Source organism: Adiantum capillus-veneris, chromosome 14 (assembly GCF_014529385.1).
Source record: "Adiantum capillus-veneris isolate H3 chromosome 14, ASM1452938v2, whole genome shotgun sequence".
Taxonomy (NCBI): Eukaryota; Viridiplantae; Streptophyta; class Polypodiopsida; order Polypodiales; family Pteridaceae; genus Adiantum; species Adiantum capillus-veneris.
Window position 1 is genome coordinate 96,175,104 of NC_140944.1, and position 8,080 is coordinate 96,183,183.

At 46.7% G+C, this 8,080-nt stretch overlaps 1 pseudogene; it reads left to right on the plus strand.

Annotated features, from left to right (window-relative positions):
• The first annotated feature begins 817 nt into the window (after window positions 1-817).
• Window positions 818-8,080, plus strand: part of LOC147442791 (uncharacterized) — a 7,617-nt pseudogene continuing 354 nt past the window's right edge.

The window sequence follows — 8,080 nt, forward strand, 5'->3', positions numbered from 1 at the left end:
TTCTTTTTTGTAAATCTCTCTCTCTCTCTCTCTCACACACACACACATATACATACCTATATATATAAAGAGAGAGATTTTTTTATTCATTTATTTATTAATATACATATATATACATATAGATATATGTATATTTATACCTTTATATATATATTTATATATTTTTACAAATAAATAGATACCTAAATGTATACTTATATTCCATGCGATTCCCAAGTAAGCTCTCTCTCTCTCTCTCTCTCTCTCTCTCTCTCTCTCTCTTTGAGGTATCTTGGGATAGTTTCCCACTAAGTGCAGGATCTGGGCTTTGTCGCTTGGAGTCAGTGGTGGTTGAAGAGCTTTCTTGCAAAGCTAATGTTGTGGCAGGAGTTCCATTCTTTGGCTGAGTGATCACATTGCTAGTCATGCGTGTCATGGACATGGTTAGTTGTGAAGGATCAAACAAGGGCACCATTGCAAAGATGTTCTCCTTCATAGTGCCATCCATTGCATCGCCTTTAATCATATCATCTCTTGGACTATAAAAATTTTGAGTTTTCAACCAGGATGCGGAGTTCTTCACTGAGAATCTAAGAAGATTATATTGTTGCTTTGCCGAGGGCGAAGGGAAGTTATACTTCCCCGAATTGTGGTCTCTTGCAGCTTCATGGTTTGTCATGCTTTGCCAAGTGGGAAGGGAAGCTATACTTGCGCTTTGGAGGCAAGTGACCGTGTGGGAACGTGGGCTAATTTCTTTTTTTTTTGCATGGCTATATTAAAAAGCAAAATAAGAAGGTTGCTACTGGTTGGTACGTGGCTGGAGAGGAGGCGACTGCAGATGGGAATGGCGGGTACGCGGCATGCAAGGAGGGGAAAAAGGGGACGGCCGACTGCTGCAGATGGCAGCATGGGGGTGCAACAGAGAGGGCCGCCTCCTGCTGGATAGGGGGAGCAGTAAAGTGGGAAGAAAACATGCAGTGGAAGGGAGGGGCGGCCGAAATTAAAGGGGCTGCTCAAGAGGCTCTTGAGAGGGGCCACCAGGGATGCAGTAGAGGGGGCAATGCTACTGTGGAGGAAAGGGGCTGGCAAGGGCAACCTGTCGAGGCCAAGGGGCTGGAGAGAGAGGGAAAGACCTCGTCCTGGACGTAAGCAAAGCGAGCTAGAGGCCGCGCTGCCTTTTTTTTGGCTTTTTTTAAGACACAAATAGAGAGAGCAATAGCGGATATCGCTATTGCTCTCTACTTTTTTTTTCCTTCTGTGCTTCGCTAAGGGCTCGCTCGCCATCAACTACCCTTGCATGCGTAGCTCTCTCGCCATCAACTGGCCTCGCATCCCAAGTAAGCTCTCGCTCTCTCTCGCTATTGCAGTCTTTTTTGGGGTTTTCTTAATACAATAATATCGCTATTGCTCCTCTAAGTTTTTTTCTTCTGTTGTGCCTCGCTAAAGCTAAGCTCTCCTCAACTCGGAGCAATTCCCCTAGCTTCTCCAAGGTTAATTAGCTCGCCCTCTCATGCTCTCCCCACAGGCATCACTCACAGGCCAATTTATGGATCACTCACAGGACTTCCCAATTAGTAAGTTCTCTCTCTCTCTCTCTCTCTCTCTCTATCTATTGCAGCCCTTTTTTGGGTTTTTTTAATACAATTTAGAGGGAGCAAGTTTTTTTAAAATGTTGTGCCTAGCCAAGGCTTAGCTCGCCATCAACTCGGACCAAATCCCCTCGCTTCTCTAAGGCTAAGCTCGCCATCAACTAGGACTCCATCCTATAAGGGAAGTATGTGCCACTTCTCCCAACTTGCGAGCCTCGTTTTCATGTGATTATTTGCGTCCTTTGTATTCGGCACTTTCTTATGATATTGATCATTCGTTCGCGTCCCTCACTCTCATGTCCCTCTTGCGTTCAGTTTTCAAGTTGCGTTCTTGTGTATACGTTTGCTTGCCCGCAGGTCCCGTTTGCATCGCAGGTGAGCCGACGCGGCCCCTTTCCTCTTTTCCGCGACGCCCCGAACGAGGGCGTCACACTTGGTATCAGAGCTTCGTCTCGAGTCCACGTTGACCCGACGTCGGCCCGTGGCTCGTGGTTGTCACCACGTTCTCGGCCCGTTTGCCCTGTTTTCACCACGTCCCTTGCGTTTTCTCCACGTTCCCCACCGTTTTTCGCCGTTTTGTCCCGTTTGACTCGCGTTCTCCGCGTTCTTGGCCCGTTTTGTCCCGTCCCTTGCGTTTCCTCCACGTTCCCCACCGTTTTTTACCGTTTTGCCTCATTTGATCCGTTTTTCAACGTTTTACCTCTGTTTGCCTCGTCTTACACCGTTTGGGACCGATTTTCATCGTTTTTGAGCCGTTTTTCATGGTTTTCGTCGTTTCGGACCCCGTTTTGCGCCGTTTCATAGTTTTTCGACGTTTTCAAGCCATTTTCTCGCAGTTTTACAGTTTTCGATATTTTTGAGTTTTTCTGTTCGGCTTCGGCCACAAAAGTACAGAAATGGCTGGAGATCAAGAATATGATGACGGATACAGAACCGAGCCTGATTTGAATAAGAAGGAGAAGAAGAAGAAGGAAACGAAGACACGACAAGATGCCCAAAACACAATAGAAAGGAGACTGGAGGCACGTATCATGGCCGCCGTGGAACAACAGATCAACTTGATGTCGGCTAACCTGGGCGACCTGATTCAAACACAGCTAGGCCAGCGGTACGAAGACCGCCCAGGCACCAGTAATGTCAACACGCGGCGTAACACACAAAGACGACCGCGGCCCGAAGACGAAGACTATCAGGATGATCAAAGTGAAAGACGTTACTACAGCCCTGACAGACATCTAGAAGACGAAAACAAACTGGGAAAATTCAAACCCAGTCCCCCAAAGAAATACAAAGGTCACCGCACCTCACTCGAACTCAACAAGTGGTTCAGCGAGGTAGAAGACTACATGCAATGGAACAACATAGGCAGACGCAGATGGGTGCAAGTGGCCAAAACCTTTCTGGCCGACGACGCCTATGTATGATTCCTCACTGAACAACACTCAAAGCGCTGGGAGGACTGCCGAATTGCTCATGGTCCCAACTACGCTTGTGTGCGCAAGCGCAATCATGCTTCATCATCATCCAGCAGGGCCAACACCATCCAAATAGAAGAACCACCCTCCCCCCCCAAAGAAGAATCGAAGAAATGGATAACCCTTCTGCTGACCAACAACTTCGGATTGGAGCAGTATCCCTCTACCCTCAATGCATGGCAGCAACTATCACGGACATGCAGAACTTATATGTCCAGGCAACAATTGGGTCCCAGCGGCAATGGATCATGGTAGACTCACGCGCTACACACAACTTTCTATCCCCGCAGTGCGCCGCTCGCCTGGGCCTACCCCTCACCACCATAAATGAAACCACTGTCAAGTTTTCCCAAGGAAAGGATAGCAATGTCAAGGCAGCCCGTCAAGTCAGGATTGAGATGGGTGAATTCACATGTCGACTTGACTTATAGTGGTACCAATGGATGACTTCAAGGCAATCATTGGTCTGTCCTTCAACGACAAGTATCTCATTGCACTCCTAGGCATGAAGGTGGACCAATTGCTTCTAAACAATCAAGGCAAAGCAGTTACAGTCCAAAGCGCTAAACTCACAACAAAGCAAGCATTCACACGTCAGGCGCATCCTCAAACCAACCCCCCCCCTCATCAACCGCCAAGACCCCGCTCAACTAGCAGCGATGAAAGGTAAACAGAAAGTCCCAGAACACTCGCCCCCCAGACTCAATCTCATGAGTGCAAAGCAAGCAGAGCGGGCTCTCAAGAAAGGAGCTCAAGTTCACCTCTGCATCATGCAAGCACAAGAGCAGCCCACAACAAGGCTCAACTCCATCACCATCGAGCAGGCCAAAGTGGGTGACCCCTCACTTACCCCCATCCTCTAGAACTACAAAGATGTCATGCCCCCAGAACTTCCCCCCGGCCTACCCCCTCCCCGTCAAATTCAACATGAAATTGATCTCATCTCAGAGAGCACAGCCCCAGCGAAGGCCCCCTACCGCATGAACGACACCGAGCTAAAAGAGGTCAAGAAGCAACTCCAGGAATTGGAGGATCAAGGTTTCATCCGGCCCAGCAGCTCTCCTTTTGGGGCCCTAGTCCTGTTTGTCAAGAAGAAAGACGGGTCCATGCGACTATGCGTGGATTATCGGGCCCTCAACAAGATAACTATCAAGAACAGGTACCCAGTCCCCCTCATGGAAGATCTTCTGGACAGACTACAGGGGGCCCAATACTTCACTCGCATCGACCTCCGCTCAGGCTACCACCAAGTCCGCATCGCCTCTAAAGACATACCGAAGACCGCCTTCCGCACACGCTACGGATCCTGGGAATGGATGGTCCTGGGGTTCGGTCTCACCGGCGGTCCTGGCACTTTCTTCAGAATAATCCATGACAGTTTCCGTGACATGATAGATGATTTCCTCATTACTTACATTGACGATCTACTCATCTACAGCAAGACGTTAGAAGAGCACTAGAAGCATGTCGCCGCAGTACTACAACGCCTCCGAGAACACCAGCTGTATGCCAAGCTGGAGAAGTGTGAGTTTGTGGTCCATAAAATCGAGTTCGTGAGCTTCATCGTCACGTCAGAAGGTATTATGGTGGATCCCAAGAAAGTAGACGCCGTCATCAAGTGGGCCCCCCCGACATCCATCAAAGAAGTCCGAGAGTTTGTGGGCTTCTGTCAGTACACACGCCGCTTCATCCACGACTTCAGCAAGATTGCTGCGCCACTTACAGAGATAACCAAAGGCCACAAACCCTTTCAGTGGACCTCTAAAGAAGAAGAAGCCTTTGAGAACCTGAAGATCGCCATGTGTAGTACCCCAGTCCTCCGACTACCCGACTTCACCAAACCATTTGAAGTGCATACAGATGCCTCTGATGGTGCCATTGGTGGAGTCCTCATGCAAGAGAATCAGCCCATCGCCTACGAATCTCACAAGTTCACAGATGTAGAAACAAGATGGACTACACATGAGAAGGAAATGCTCGCTATCGTCCACTGCCTCCGAAAGTGGCGACACTATGTCCAAGACAAACACACAAAGGTCTATACAGAAAACATCTCCCTCAAGTACTTCCAGACACAACCCAAAATCACCCCCAAGCAAGCTAGGTGGCAAGACACACTGGCAGAATACGACATCAACATCATCCACAAACCGGGTACCACCAATGTCATGCCCGACGCCCTCAGTCGAATGCCCACCCTCACTGCTATCTCCACCGCAACCAGCACTCTACGCCAACGCATCCTCGACGCTCAAAAAGCTGATCTTGCTGTCCTCCGCATGCTCAACGACCACATCTCTGGGAAAGCTGCACTGGGTCTCTTTGAAGTCAAAGATAACCACTTCTACGCGCATGAAAAAATCTACATCCCCAATGATCTAGAGCTAAATAAAGACCTCATGTGGGAGGCTCATGACTGCATCCCCCAAAACCTCAGCATCAACTTTTGTATCGTCACCTCTCAAAACCCCGGCTTGACGTGGGCATCAAGCTCTCTCAAACCGGGGATGTATATAAGGGAAGTATGTGCCACTTCCCCCAACTTGCGAGCCCCGTTTTCATGTGATTACTTGTGTCCCTTGTATTCGGCCCTTTCTTATGATATTGATCATTCATTCGCGTCACTCACTCTCATGTCCCTCTTGCGTTCAGTTTTCAAGTTGCGTTCTTGTGTATGCGTTTGCTTGCCTGCAGGTCCCGTTTGCATCGCAGGTGAGCCAGCACGGCCCCTTTTTTGCGACGCCCCGAACGAGGGCTTCACACATCCCCTCGCATGCTTCACTCACAGGCATTGCTCAAAGGCCTTGAATGCATCGCTCACAACCCGTCCTAAGTAAGCTTACTCTCTCTCTCTCTCTCTCTCTCTCTCTCTCTCTCACACACACACACACACACACACACACACACACAGGCAAGCTGCAGCCTCGCATAAGGGCCATCCCAAGTAAGCTCTCTCTCTCTCTCTCTCAAACTGGCAAGCGGTCAAGCAATTCCATCACTTTAATAAGAGATTGTATTGTGAATATCTACGAGGGCACTACCAACAGCAAGTTGAAATGCATGGCAGATTGAGGTTGAAGAAGTAGATAGGATAGGAACATTTTTAGGTAGCCTTTGGGAGTCCAAAATGAATGTTGCAGTACTTCTACTTGAAGCCGATTGCCTGTAGGTTTGGGAGAACTAAATTGAAGGCAATGAAGAGGAGAATGCTGCTTCTTTGGATGGTACCAAGCAAAATCAAGAAGTTCTGAAGGTAACAGTTATGTTATCTAGTTTTCCTTCATCTTGTTTTCACTTCGCTTGGAAATTGTCAGTGCATTTATTGCCAGCAAAAGTTTTGACCATTTGGGCAGTAGTGTTGGCAACAAAAAGAGCTGTACTAACATAAGTATCATGTTGTAATGGATAAGGTGGTATTGACTCCTTGGATTTCACCACTTATCAATCTAATTGTGTATTGTAACTTCTAAAATAGTGAATGCCAAATATTGATTTCACTCTATTGTGATGTTCCTGCTCTAAGCAGGGAGCAATGATTTTGGTTCACCAAAGTAGCAATTCATGTATACATTATAATGCAACATTAACGATGGTGGAGTAGTAGGAGAAAACTTTAGCTATGATAAGATTCCTTCTACGATATTCTAGTGTACTGTTAAGATATGTTGATTGGAGTAGGAGAAACTAGAGCTTTACATTTAGTATTTTCTATTTTTCTTTGGTACATACAAGGCAGGTTACTACCACTGTGATTATGGACCCTAGGATCAAGTGCATCTTCAAAAACAAGCCTAACACATTCCTATAAAGCAAATACTAGAATGTGTTGATCTAGATCTACGCCTTCTGCTGCTTGCATTTGCAACAAAGCTAGTGGGAAATCTAGTGTTGATATGTGGTCGAGAACATGCATGGGCATTAGCGAGCTTAGAAAATTTAAATGGGTACTAGCATGACCATACAACTATCGTCCTGTGTGCTACTCCATTTAGCCTTCATCGTGGTGTTACGGTAGGTAAAACTACGTGCTTGCTTTGGAAAATTAGTGTGTGATAGAGTGTGTCCTCATTATGAGTCTTAAGTCCCACAGATGCGATGCTTGGAAATCGTTGTATTCCACAAAATTGGTGCCTATAGATTGAATCGAAAGCCTGATTCGGATGTTATCTGTGATCACGACAACGCCTGTCATTGGCAACTCAAAACAGATGGCTGTCCTTGGCGAGGTATGCCGTGAGTTTTCAAGAAGTTCACCTCCATTGTATTTTCTTATCTATATCTCCAGAAATGCGTTTAGAATGATGATATCTCTTCAGGGGACATGGAGAGAAGTCCAACTTTACATGAGAAGCTACTCTCTTTATATACAAAGGAGGGTAATGTAGTATTACAAATGTATGCTAGTTGAGGTCTTCTTCCACGTCCGGGGCTGCGAATGGGTCAACATGTACTATTGCTAGATCGACAAGAGTCAATGGAAGAATTGCAACATCTATGTAGTGGTAAGTGTCTTTCTTCCTCGAGTAGTGTGAAAGACAAAATTATGTATCCCTCCTAATATGATGCTAAGTAAGATCCATTTGGTAATTGATCATCGTGAAGGCACAGGCACACTTCCTTCTTGTCATGCCAAAAGGAGACTCATAGTGTTCAATGTTAACGGTGTCCTGTTGAAACGGTGGCGGTGGGAAAGTGCTCCTTCCCATGCTACAAATATTCTTAATGTAGGGCGAATGGGTGTGTCATTGTGACGAGGGATATTGCTATTGCTGAGGGTGATGTTTGAGCTATTCGATGTAGGGGTTTGGAGCTCCATGGAAAAGAAAAATCTCACCCCAATTATCGATTTAATTAAGAGTAAATACAAAGAGGCTGGGTATGGTGAGACATTTTTCAAGTTTTTCTTGCATCAAGGACACTGTGAAGACAAACATCCAAAATTCAATTTGGTGTTTGTGAAGAACCCTCTGGAAACCATTCTAGTAGATGACAATCCTGAGAAGGCAATTGAAAACCCACCACATATGCTTGTCACAG